This window comes from Acomys minous (assembly GCF_964271855.1).
Source record: "Acomys minous genome assembly, chromosome: 1".
Taxonomy (NCBI): Eukaryota; Metazoa; Chordata; class Mammalia; order Rodentia; family Muridae; genus Acomys; species Acomys minous.
The window spans coordinates 4,562,705-4,575,671 of NC_140483.1; the positions used below are offsets into that span (position 1 = coordinate 4,562,705).

The 12,967-nt window shown below is 52.1% G+C and overlaps 1 long non-coding RNA gene across 1 annotated transcript; it reads right to left on the reverse strand.

Annotated features, from left to right (window-relative positions):
* Positions 1 to 1,194: 1,194 nt before the first annotated feature.
* Positions 1,195 to 12,892, reverse strand: LOC311601356. Its single transcript, XR_014780546.1, has 4 exons — positions 12,768 to 12,892; positions 5,666 to 5,738; positions 2,672 to 2,785; positions 1,195 to 2,172 (listed from the first exon to the last, which is right to left on the reverse strand). It is a non-coding gene; the product is annotated as an uncharacterized lncRNA (long non-coding RNA).
* Positions 12,893 to 12,967: the final 75 nt, after the last annotated feature.

Below are 12,967 nucleotides of genomic sequence, written 5' to 3' on the forward strand. Positions count from 1 at the left end.
GGCTGAGCCCATGTGGCAGTGGACAAGGGAGGGGGTGTAGGGACATATGATGGGGACAGGACGGGGGTCCTGGGGGTTTAAACGGGGTCACTGGGAGTTTCCTTCAGAGCAGCATGCCCTGCAGATATTCTAGGCCCTTGCTCCCCTGCCCTGGGAATCTCACAGCTTCCAGACTCCCCTGTGAAAATAGACAGTGATGGCACGCAGGGCTCCTGTTGTACCTGGACACAGAGGGCAGAGGACAAGGGAGCAGGCCCCTCTCCGTCTCCGGACCCTCCCCACCCCGCGAGCCGTGGTTCCACCCTATCTGTGTGGTGCTGGACTAGGAGGCAGCAAGAAGACCCTGAAGGACCACCTCGCCCTTACCCCTCCCGCGCCTATCCTGCCTACTCCATGCCCCAGGGGTTACGTGGCCTTGAGAGAGGCCAAAGGCTCCTGCTAAGGACAGAGGCAGTCCCTTCTCCCCCTGTGCGCCGTCAGGACAGCAGCACAGGTATCCTGTGAGGCTATCAGAGGCCTTGTCCAGCCAGCTGCACCTGGGTTCTGAGATGGAAGCACAGGTTGGTCTGCTCTTCTGCGAACAGGCTTTGGGTTTGGACTCTAGTTCAAATCTTAAGAGCGGCCCTGGGAGCCCTACACTGGACTCTGTGGACTCCTACTCCCTTGAGGAACTTGCTGTCTGATCTGAATCTCGTCTCTGCAGCCCCAACTCGTATCCCAGAACTAGAGGTGAGACTGACTGTCCTTCCCTCTTGGGCACTAGGTGGCAGTGAGAAATAGTTTTCTGTGTGCACCCTGGTGTGGCTCTGTCTCTGAGGTGGGTTAGTGCTTTGTGTCTTTGGGCAGGCACTAGCCTTTCTGCACTGAGCGTCTGCCTCTGTGATCTGGCTGCACTGTGGGTTTGCATTTCTTCTAAACAGTTCTTGGGTAACGTGACCACTTGAGCTGATGGCGCTGCCATCTCTCCCAGCCGAGCCTCACCAGAAGAGGCATCTTCTCTCCTTCAGGAATGTTCCTCAGCCCACACACCCTCTTCTTTGACAGCCTTCATCTCTGGGCCCCAAGGGGATGCTCTACCTAAGGCCTCAGAGACCAAACAATTGGCTGTTCTCTAACCCAGGAGGGCTCAATAGCTGGCGGACGTTGCAGAGAGAGAACAGAAAAAGGAGAGAGGTAAGTGGAGAAGGTCATGGAGGAGGCGTGTTAGCCCAGGCAGGATGGCCGGCGAGCTGCCTCTAGTCCGAGTTCCTGAGCTAGGGAGGAAGAGGCAGGTCAAGAAGCCCGTCCATACTCCTGGGCACCTTTCCCAGGCTCTGCAGTGCAAACTGACTTCAAAAACCACCCACCCGACTCTGCTCATTTTGTGCCATTTGGGCTGGAGAGCCCGGGCTGCCTTGAAGATGATGGCACCCCTGGCACTAGAGTGATGCATGAAGCAGAGATCCCCCAGCGCCCATAAGGGGAAAAAAATGAAGGCAGTAAGATTCAGGGCCTACCTGTTACAGCATCTGCCCCACCTTCAACATACTGACAGCCTCTCTGACTGGAAATGAGAAAGATTCCGAGTACCAGTGCCACTCTTGACAGTCTGTCAGCCTCACAAGTGAGCAAGCCCACTTCACACCCAGCACAGACTATTTTGCCTTCACTGAGTCCTTCACCCCTTCACTCCACATTAAAGGTAGTTGAAGGGGGAACTGTCAGACCCTGTTAGGCAGATGTGGACTGCAGGAGGATGGGCCTGTGCTGTGCCCTGGGTCCTGCCCTGAAGGTCTCTAGCACGGGAAGATGTATGATCTTTACACTGCCAGTTCCCCAGGCTGGTCAGGCTCCGGATGACAGCTGCACCGGGAAGACACACTGTGGGTTTGCTTAGGATTAGGGGGCAGCACTCTTCTGGTTCTAAGATTATTCACTAAGTCGTAATGTTAGAGGAACACAGTGTGGATTTGGCAAGAACAGATCCTCGGGCACCTTAGAAGGTTGGAGGCATAGCAGTGTGGGCATCTTGCGATGAGCAGGTCCTCACCCACATGCCTATCTTTTCTCGACTGCAGCAGCCTCTTGGTTCCAGGTCTGTCCCAGCAGTTCAACAGTGCCTGACTCTCGTGCGCTGTGGGATCCTTAGTACCTAGTACAGCACCAGGCACACAGTAGGTGCTCAAAAAGCACCTGGGTAATGAATAAACCATGAAAACAGCTGCTGGAATTGGCAGCGAGCAGCTGGCCTCGTGAGAATCCCAATTCATGTAGTGCTTTGACTCCAGGGATGCTGTCTGGGCCTCGCCTTCCCTCTCCTGAGGACTGCACTGGCTGCACTGACCCCTCTTGTTTTCCTAAGAGTCTATGGACCACAGGGCTGGGATCTCTAGCGACCACACTGGCCTCGGGGCCCCAAACTTAATTGGGTTCAGTACTGAGGGGTGAGAACCCCACCCCTGACAATTCTGACTTCATGGCTGGGGCTGCAGGCTGGACACTGGGACTTTTTAAAGCTCCTTCAGATGGTTCTGTTGTGAAGCACTAGGGACCTGATCCACCCTCATTTCATAGTCTGAACCCCTGAGAGGGGAGAGCACACAGCTAGGATTGGGCAATGCTGAGCACTCTACCCACCCAAGAAGCACTAACACACATGGCAGCTTCACCGCTTGTACAGAAAGACACCTACCTGGCTTTGAGTCACATCCTTTCAACATCGCCTCGAACCGCCCAGAGGCTTCGGTTTGAATTCAGCTGAGAGTGCAGCTCTCCCTGGGTCTTCCTCCTTCGGTTTCACGCAGTCCTGGGTTTTCAGACACAGCTCTAACTTGCTCAGTTTCCCAAGGACACTCTGCATCTGTCCCAGTGCCCCCTGCTGCCGCCCCACCTCAGCCTAGCTGGGTTGTCCCTTTCCCCACCTTGGCTGGCCCTCTGCCCACTCATTTTCTTCCTGTGTAGTCCTTGGCACCTCATTTCTGTCCCCCCTAAGCTTATCTTTCAGAACTTGTCTGCCCCTGCCCCACAGGACTTAAAGGCAACCACAGAGGTAGTGGCACTCCTTCCTGCAGCAGACCGGGAGAGCCAAGGTCTGGGACCAGGTGAGTGCCTGCGGGCAAAGGGACGGGTAAAGAGAATGTGGTCGGTGCACACACGGAGGTTTAGTCTGCTGTACAGAGGAATAAAATGGCGTCATTTGCAGGAAAATGGATGCAACCGGAGGCCACCGTGCTTTAAAAGGATAGCTCAGAATCAGAATGACAGCAGTACGGCCACACGTTCTCTGCGTAAAATCAGTTTTATGTATGGCATGGAGGTGGAGTTGCCTGGGGAGGGGAGGAGAATGACTGGGAAGATGGTTTGGTTTTTCGAGACAGGGTCTCTCTGTGTAGCCTTGGCTGTCCCGGACTCACTTTGTAGACCAGGCTGGCCTCGAACTCACAGCGATGCGCCTGCCTCTGCCTCCCAAGTGCTGGGATTAAAGGCGTGCTCCACCATGCCCAGCTACTGGGAAAGTATTAAGGAGAAGGGTTGGATGTGGTGGACATGATCAAGGTACCCAGTACACTTCATGAGAAATTCTTTATATAACCCACAAAAAGCTTTTAACGGTTTTAGTTTTGAACATTATTATTATTATTTTTTATATGTGTGGGTGTTTGGCCTATTAACCCTGTATTCCATTTTTGTGCCTGATATCGACAGAGGCCAGAAGAGGGTGTCAGAGCCCCAAGAACTGGAGATATAGACAGACAGACAGACAGACCATTGTGTGCTGGGTATAAAACCTGGGTTCTTTGGAAGAACAGCCAGTGCTCTGAACCACTGAGCCATTTCTATTAAAAACGTTTTTGAAATCCTCTTCTAAGTATGTGCCAGACAGTGAAACTGACAGTCAGGTGCACAAAATTCTAGCGGTGAGACAGACAGCTGGTGAGGAGGGGCTCATGTCCGCAGCGTCTCAGAGCTAAGGCTAAGTATGAGTCTGCGCCAACTGCTTTGGGAACTGGTGTAAGACAGTGCTATGGGCTAGCTGTGTGAGATGCTTCAGCCCCGCTGCAGGCTCAGGAAGTGTTCTGAGCTCATTTGAGGTGAGCTAGGGCAGGTAGAAGGTTGAGGTTAGGGCTGTCCGGAACACTGTTTTTCTTCTATGATGCCGGGTCTTTCTACATATCCCCAGACTGGCTTCAAACTCTGTCTTCCTGCCTCAGCCTCCGGAGTACTGAGATTACAGGTGTGAATTGCCACACTCGATCAAACTCACCCATTGTGTGTTTATTTAGTTAGTATGTGAACACTGTAGTGCACAGGGTAGGGGTGGGGAGGGCAGAGGAAAACCTTTGGGAGTCAGCTCTCCCCTAACTGTGTGGGACTCGGAGCTCAAACTCAGGTTATTACGCCTGGCAGCACCTTTCCCTGTTGAGCTGTCCTGGCTGCCCTCGAGGAGCTATGGACTCTGATGGGCTTGGCTGAGGTGCAGCCCTACTGTAAGCTGAGGTGCTCTTGTGAGGTACAATGGCTGCTTCCCAAGGGAGAGGTGGGCACGAAGCCTACTAGCACATCAGCAGAGGCCAGCGGCTCTTCACAGGGGGCTATTGTAAGAGAAGGCAGGCCTTTTACCGCGGGTGACCCTCTTCCCCGGAGCTGCCGTCCAACAAAGTCTTAAGCCTCTGTTCTTTCTATCCAGATGTCCTCAAAGCACCTTACAGTGCTGGGCCCCGGTGCTGCCTGCAGGTTTGGGGGACCCAACTTCTCTCCTTGTTCTGGCCTCAGTCTTTTAGTTTCTGACTCTCCCAGTTCCCCCTCTTCCATCAATACCCCGACCCTCACCTCCCCAGGACAAGTCCAAGAAGTAAAGGGTGGGTTTTGTTGGTTTTCAGTGCTGAGCACGGTGTGTGACAAGCAACGTAACTTGGACAAAGACAGCCAGGAAACGCCTATGATTATTAAGTCCATTTTTTTCTCTTGTTAATAAAAATAAAAAAGGGGGTGGTGCTGTGGAGCTGGCCCTGCTGGTAAAGTGGATAAAGTGCAAGCAGAGAGGACTGGCAACAGGCGCCCAGGAGCCCCATGAAATACCTCGTGAATATTGTATGGTGGCATGTGCCTGTAAAGGCTGGCAGAGTCTATGATTTTTGAGGCCAGCCTAATCTATATAACAAGAATCTGTCTCAAAAACAAACACAAACAAAACACCTGTGGCTGTGTGAGTCTTAACCCCGGTGAGCAGGGCTGGAGACAAGTGGGTCACAGGGGCCCAACAGTCAGCCAAGCTGAAATAATGGGCTCCACGTTCAGTGAGAGACCCTCAAAAATAAGGGGGTTGACAAAAGAAATGGCTCAGTATGCTGGGGTGCTTGCTGCTAAGCCTGATGGTCCGAGTTTGAGCCCTAGGACCGTCATGGTGGGAGGAGAGAAGTGTCTTCTGCACATTCTCCTCTGACCCCCACACTCATGAGGCACGTGTGTGTGTGTGTGTGTGTGTGTGTGTAAATAAATACTGCCCTCACACTCATGAGGCATGTGTGCACACACATACACACACAAGTAAGGCAAGTGTACACACACACACACACACACACACAAGTAAATACATACTGCCCCCACACTCATGAGGCATGTGCACACACAAGCAAACAATATACTTTCAAAAATAAAGTGGAGCAGCGATTGATCTGACACCAACCTCTAGACTTCACGAGTGTTCACGGCCAGCACACCCGCACACACATGCAGCCCGCTGGATTCAAGCCCGAGCACTGAAAATAGCAAAAAAAAAAAAAAAAAAAAAAAAAAAAAAAGCAGCTTCAGAGACGGAGGCAGCAAAATCAATGTCATGGTTAGTTTGATGTCAGATCATCACCAGTTAGACATACGGGAGGAAAGGAGGAGGGGCCTTCACCTGGAGAGCTGCGCTGAATGCCTTGGTCACTGGGGGAGGCCAAGCGTGACCGTGGGCGGCACCCTCTGTGCAGCCCAGGTGGAAAGGGCATGAGGAAAAGGATGATGCATTTTCCTCATTGGGCTCTCCTCTCGCTGAGGAGCTGGTTTACCCTGTTGCAGTGATTTTTTACTGACACCAGAAGCAGGGATTCCAGGCTTTTGTAGTGAACTAAGAACCAGCGGCTCCAGACGGGGCCTGCTGAGCTCCCAGCCTCAGGAACCAGGACACTTACAGGTTCTCAGGTGTGAATCAGCTGCTGTTGCTATTTTAACACAGGCTCGCTTTGTGTGAGTCAGTGTGTATGTGATGTGTGTGTGTGTGTGTGTGTGTGTGTGTGTGTGTGTGAGGTGTGTGCCAGTATATAAGTGTGTATATGAAGTACGTGTCAGAGTGTATATGAATGCTTGTGTATGTGTGTGTGTTTAAGTGTGTATGTAAGTGTGTGTGAATGTGTATGTGTGTCAGTGTGTATGTGAGTGTGTGTGTGAGGTGTGTGTCAGCGTGTATGTATGAAGTGTGTCAGCGTGTATGTGTCCCTGTGTATGTGTGTTGTGTATATGTGAGTTAGTGTATGTGTGTATATATGTGTGAGGTGTGTGTCAGTGTGTGTCCATGTGTATGTGTGTGTGAGGTGTGTGTCAGTGTGTATGTGTGTCCATGTGCATGTGTGTGAGGTGTGTGTCAGTGTGTATGTGTGTACTGAGGTGTCAGTGTGTATGTATGAAGTGTATATGTATGTGAGTGTGTGTCCATGTGTATGTATGTGTGTGAGGTGTGTGTCAGTGTGTATGTGTGTCCATGTGCATGTGTGTGAGGTGTGTGTCAGTGTGTATGTGTGAAGTGTATATGTATGTGAGTGTGTGTCCATGTGTATGTATGTGTGTGAGGTATGTCAGTATATGTGTGTGTGTGTGTGGTGTGTCAGTGTGTATGTGAGTGTGTGTGGGTCCTATTGATTCTGTCCCTTTAGAGAACCTTGACTAACAATCACAAATTAAGGTCAACCCAGAGAGGGAGGGCAGGGGGGAGGGGAGGGAAGAATTAGAGGAACAGAGTCTCAGTTTGAGCTCAGTTCAGATGCTTGCTGGTCGCCATCACTTTATATACAAGCAGTTTAGTCTTTTTTTTTTTTTTTTTACCTTTCCCAAGGATTTTGCATGAGATTCATTCTTCAGTATTTGATGTGACTCATGTAAGAAGCAAGGTTGGGAGTTAGTAAGATGGGTCCACAGGTCCTGGCCGGCACTGCCCACTGGATCCACAGCCCCGGGTCCACAGGTGCTGGCCAGCACTCCCCGCTGACCCACAGTCCCGGGTCCACAGGTCCTGGCTGGCACTGCCCGCTGGACCCATAGCCCTGGGTCCACAGGTGCTGGCCAGCACTGCCCACTGGATTCACAGTCCCGGCTCCACAGGTGCTGGCCAGCACTCCCCGCTGGACCCACAGGCCCGGGTCCACAGGTCCTGGCCAACATTCCCCGCTGGATCCACAGCCCCGGGTCTGCAGGTCCAGGCTAGCACTCCTTGCTGGATCCACAGCCCCGGGTCCGCAGGTCCTGGCTAGCACTCCTTGCTGGATCCACAGCCCCGGGTCCGCAGGTCCTGGCTAGCACTCCTTGCTGGACCCACAGCCCCGGTCAGTGACTTCCCTCACATTTCTAAGTGGTTCTTCTTCACCTGACTGGCCAGTTTTAACTTTCTTTCGTTTGTCCCTTGTGTCCCTAACTCCCTTTCGATTCTGTAAAAACTTTAAGCAAAAGCCTGCTATATTCAACTTCTGCTTTCAGTCTGTGATGTCTACTTATTTATGTTGACTCTTGGCCTAGGGCCACACACTGTGACGAATTTTTCACATCGGTTGTTTGCCTGCACTGTCCAGGCCCCCCACTCCTCAAGCCTGGGTTGAGGGTGAACTTGTCTGGCTGCCCAGCTGTGGAGCGCTTGGGCTGGGTCTAGAAACCTAGTCCTCGGAGGACACGGACTCTTCTGATTCCAGACCCTAATGATGCTTGCAGTTTGCGCTTAAGCTTAAGTTTTCCTGAATTCTCTGGTAATTGGAAGCTCAGTGTACGCCAGGCATAGTGGTGCACGCCTTTAACCCCAGCACTTGGGAGGCCGAGGCGGGTAGAGCTCTGTGAGTTCGAAGCCAGCCTGGTCTACATAGTGAGTTCTAGGACAGCCAGAGCTACATAAAGAGCCCCTGTCTTGAATCAAAACAGACAGAAAAACAAGCAAACAAGAGCTCAGTGTAGAAACAGGTACATTGTTTAAAATCCGTAGAGGAAGCTGTGGTGGCGCACACCTTTAATCCCAGCACTCAGCAAGCAGGCAGAGGCAGGTGGATCTCTGAGTTTGAGAACAGCCAGGGTTACACAGAGAAAAACCAGAGAGAGAGAGAGAGAGAGAGAGAGAGAGAGAGAGAGAGAGAGACAGACAGACACAGAGAGAGAGAGACAGAGAGACAGAGAGAGAGAGACAGAGAGAGACAGAGAGAGAGAGACAGAGAGAGAGAGACAGACAGACAGACAGAGAGACAGAGAGACAGAGAGAGAGAGAGAGAGACAGAGACAGAGACAGAGACAGAGACAGAGACAGAGAGAAATGTGTAGAAGAAAATTTTTAATTATTGTGCTTTTCACCATTGGGAATAGAGGCTCACCAGGACTACTTTTGCACGTCCCTGTGCAGCGGTCTGTTCCTGTGAGGTACATAGGAGAAAATCGGCTTACAAATAGAGGAAGTCCTTTTGTTCACCGTTTGAGAGGTGCCATCCGTTACTGGGCACACACACTTTTTTGGACCTCTTTGGACTCCCTCAAGGCCTGCTTTAGAGTCTCTACCACCTCAGCACAGCGCCAAACGTGGGACCAGCCACTGAGCCCAGAGGCCTTGGGGAGGACATGCGAAGACAGCCAAAACACAGCTTTGCTGTCTGGGCCTGGGGCAAGTTACATAAGCTTTCCTCATGCTGCTTTAAAACTCACAGGGCCATTGTGAGCATTAAGTGACACACGCATGTGAAGGGCTCACGTTGTGCTCAGCATAGACCATGCACCTGGTGGCTGCTGCCTTTGTTCTTTATATGTGGCAAGACCCGCTCCCATTAGGGAGCAGAGCAAAGCAGTGTGTGAGCCACTGGTAGTTTGTATGGGTCAGACCATGCTTTGTTTTTCCATAACCATCAAAAATACCTGATAGACAGTTAGGGGGTGGGGGGCGGGAAGAGACTGCTTCTGGCTCACAGTCTCTGAGAGTTCAGTCCTCGGCCTCTCGCTCTATTGTTCCTGAGCAGAGAAAAGCTGTACTTCATAGCTGAAGGTCAAAGGCAGGAGAAGCTTCCTGTCCCCCTGTCCTAGAGGCAGCTAGGAAGCAGAGAGGACTGGGACTACTTCTCTTGGCTAAGCCCTGCCTCTTATATCGGTGGCACGGATGTCCCTACCTAGTAGTGCCATCTGGGGGGACTGCACCTTCAACACATGAGCCTGAGAGGGGCAATGCACAACCAAGCCAGACAGGCAGGAAATACAGGGCTGCCTGCTGGGGGTTAGAACATCAGTGCAGGGCACACACGACTCCTGTGAGTGTGTGAGTTTTCCTCTGTGCTACCAGCAGGACACATTCTTCCAGTTCTTCCTGTGTGCCAGGCCCCTCCCCCCATCTTCTGTGAGTATGTTCCCCTTCATATGCTGCCCCCCCCCAAGACTTATTTTAAAAGTTTCTTCCTTTTGCTCGTCAACTGCTCATTTCTCAGTCTTGACTAAGAGACAACGAGACATACCAGGCACAGATGTCTCCAAATCTGCTTGTGTAGCCTCTCAGAGTCACAGTGAGGCCCAGCTCACACACACGAGGCTCTTGGCGTGGGTTTTCTTATATTATTCTGGCTTCGGTCCCTAGAAGCTGTGTGCTAGTCCCGGGTTGCTGGGCAGTGGCGCCCTCAGGAGCTGATACTGTCTTTGGAAGATGGGTACTTTTACCAGGTCCTAATTGTGGTGACCAACTACTTGGCTCACGGTTTGCGGGGATACAGTCCAACACCACGGTGGTAGGTGGCTCCATAGTGTCAGCAGTGTGCAACTGGAACCCTTATGTTGGATGTGGGAGGAACAAGAAACAGAGAACAGACTGCAAGTGGGCCTGGGCTGTAGAACCTTAGTTCCTGATGTCGACAACCCATTTCCTCAGGGGAGGCTCCAACTCCTAAGGGCTTGACAGCCTCTTAAAACAGCACCATCAGCCGGATATCAAATGTTCACGCATATCATCCTGTGGGCAGGCACTTCACAGTCAAACCCACCACAGGTGCATCAAAAGGAGTTTAGGCCATCGAGGATGTCCTTTAAACGCAACACTGGGACTTTGGCTCTTGCTCACTCTCTCACTGCACCTCAGCCTAGCTCTCAGTGAAGAGACCTTGGGTCCCCGCACAGCAAGTTCGCTCAGGAGCCTGCCTCTACCTCACTGGAAAAGTTGCTGACTTTTGCACCTGTCTTCACAGGCCACACGGCCTACTCCATCTGTGGGAAGGAGAGAACAGCTACCAGAGCCCTGGGGACCGGCAAATGCTTTCCCTCCACTGTCAGCGAGTCGCAGGGCATTTCAAAGCAGGAAGGTGAAGCGTTAGCTTCCTGCTGTCTGGGGTTCCTACCGGGCAAAGCAGGCTCAGCTGCAGGAGATGAGTGGAGGTGGTTGGACTTGGTCCGCACGTGGGGAGCAGGAGCGACTCAGGGCGCCGAGCATGGTCTTTGCTGCCCTTTGATGTCCAGCAGCCTGTTCGGCACAGGTGTGAGCTGTTTTCTCTAAGGGATGTCGGGCCACATCCTGGTCCACATTAGTGCTGGCCTGAAATTCTCTTCTGGACTGTGAACCAGGCAAGTGGGAGGGAGAGACTGGGACTTAAAGACTGAACTGCAGAAAAGAGGGGAGGGGGATGTTTGAGATGAGAAAACAGGTCGCTCGCTCTCTGAGGCGAATTTCCTTTTCATTAGGAATGAGGTTCCCTGGGCACACATTGTCCTTCCGTTTCCTGACTCTTTTCCAGGTGTGCTTGTTGCCAGTGGCTGCTGAGATGGTTCCAGCATGGCCCGTTGCCTTTGTCCACATAGACTGGCCTTACTGTGCCCAGCGTGGGCCCATAGTCCCATGCTTAGGGCTCTGTTCTTAGGTTCAAACCCAGGTCACTCCCTGGTGCTCTGCTGGTCCTGGCTCCCATGCTGCCTGCCTCATAGAGGCTTCCGCCCCAAGCCGCACATACAGCTGAGCAGCCAGAAGCTCACCCTGTGCGGAGCTCTTCTTAGTAGTGTCCAGCTGGGAGGTTTGCTTCCCATGAGTTGGTACAGCTGACTCACTTGTTTGGAGCTGGGCTGCTGGCTATGACAGCCAGGCTCCAGGTGTTCCCAAGAAAGCAGGTTGCAGTACCATGACCTAAGAGCCAAAGGGCACTGGTGGCTCACCCCTTTAATCCCAGCACTTGGGAGGCAGAGGCAGTCAGATCACTGTGAGTTCGAGGCCAGCCTGGTCTACAAAGTGGGTCCAGGATAGCCAAGGCTACACACAGAGAGACCCTGTCTCAAAAACCCAAACACACACACACACACACACACTTACACACACACATACCAAAAACCAAAAATGGAAAGAGACGTGAAGGCCCAGAGCAGATGAACAGTGTATCCAGGGTTACACAGCTCAGCAAGAGGCAAACCTAGACTTGCTGAGCCTCAGGGTCAGTGGTCTGTGGCTTTTCCCACTTCACCCTGTTGTTCTTTCCCAAAATATAAGGAAGAAGATAGAAAGGAAGGAATGGGGGGGGGGGGAAGAAGGAAGATACTATCATTTAAAAATAGATATTTTGGGCTGATGAGATGGCTCAGAGGGTGCTGGCTTGCCGCCAATCCTGGGGGCCTGAGTTTGATCCCCGGAACCTATGTGCTGAATGGAGAGAGTGGACCCCACCCTGTCGTCGCTGATTGCCACACATCATATATACCTACACAACAAATTTAAAGAGTTTTAAAAGATGTATTCCTAATGCTTTAACATTACATGTCTTTGTGTGTATCTCTGAGCAGAGGCATGGGAGAGCAGATGCCCAAATGTCCATCTGTGTCATCCTCTTAGAGCTGAGAATGGGTGCTGAAAACCAAAATGCTGATCCTCTGTAAAAAGTGAACTCAACTTGCTGAGCCTCTGCAGCTTCACAATAAATGTGCACACGTACACACACACACAAGGTGTGTCGGGGTGTGTGTGTCTATTTTGAGCCTGGGGATGTAGTTCATTTGGTGGCGTACTTACCTTGCATAACCCTGGGTGCCATGCCCAGAGCTGTGTGCATGGGACAGGTCAAGGACCCGGTAATACCAGCACTGAAAGATGAAGACTGGACCAGGAGTTCAAGTCATCCTCTACATAGCAAGTCTGAGGCTAGCCTGGAGGCTGTGACACTTTGTCTCAAAAAAGAGAAAAGAAGATGAAGATGAAGACAAAGACAAAGAGGGAAAAGAAAGAAGATGAGGAGGAAAAGGAGGAGGAGGAGGAGGAGGAAGAGAAAAAGAAAGGCTGTGTTTTAGCGGTGCTGAGGGAAGGCCATTCCTCGGCTTCAAGCATCCCTCCACAAACCAGCAGAACAGAAGGGACTTGACAGGCCTCTGAGGTACCTCGTTCGCCCTGACTTCTAACAGAGGATGCAAGACTGTACCCATTTGTTAATCTGGGGAGAAACTGTGACGCAGGCTCGGTATTAAAGTTGTGCATTTCCCGAGCCACCCAGAGCTCTGTGTAGAGGCCAGGTCACTGTGGCCAGCTCCTCCGCGACCGCTGCTCCTCCGCCAAGACCCTCTACCTTTGAATCACATCACGGGCCCTTCGCTGCTGCGCCTCCGCCCCAGGGAAACCGGATCTTAGTCCCTGGACAGTCGCTCCCGCTCCGCGGGGTTCCCAGGACACCGCAGCATCGGATTTCGCGATTTCGCGTGGCAGCTCAGCTTCCCTTACTCGGATCCCCTCCTGCCCGGGAACCCTGGAGCCAATCGCAGAGCTGCA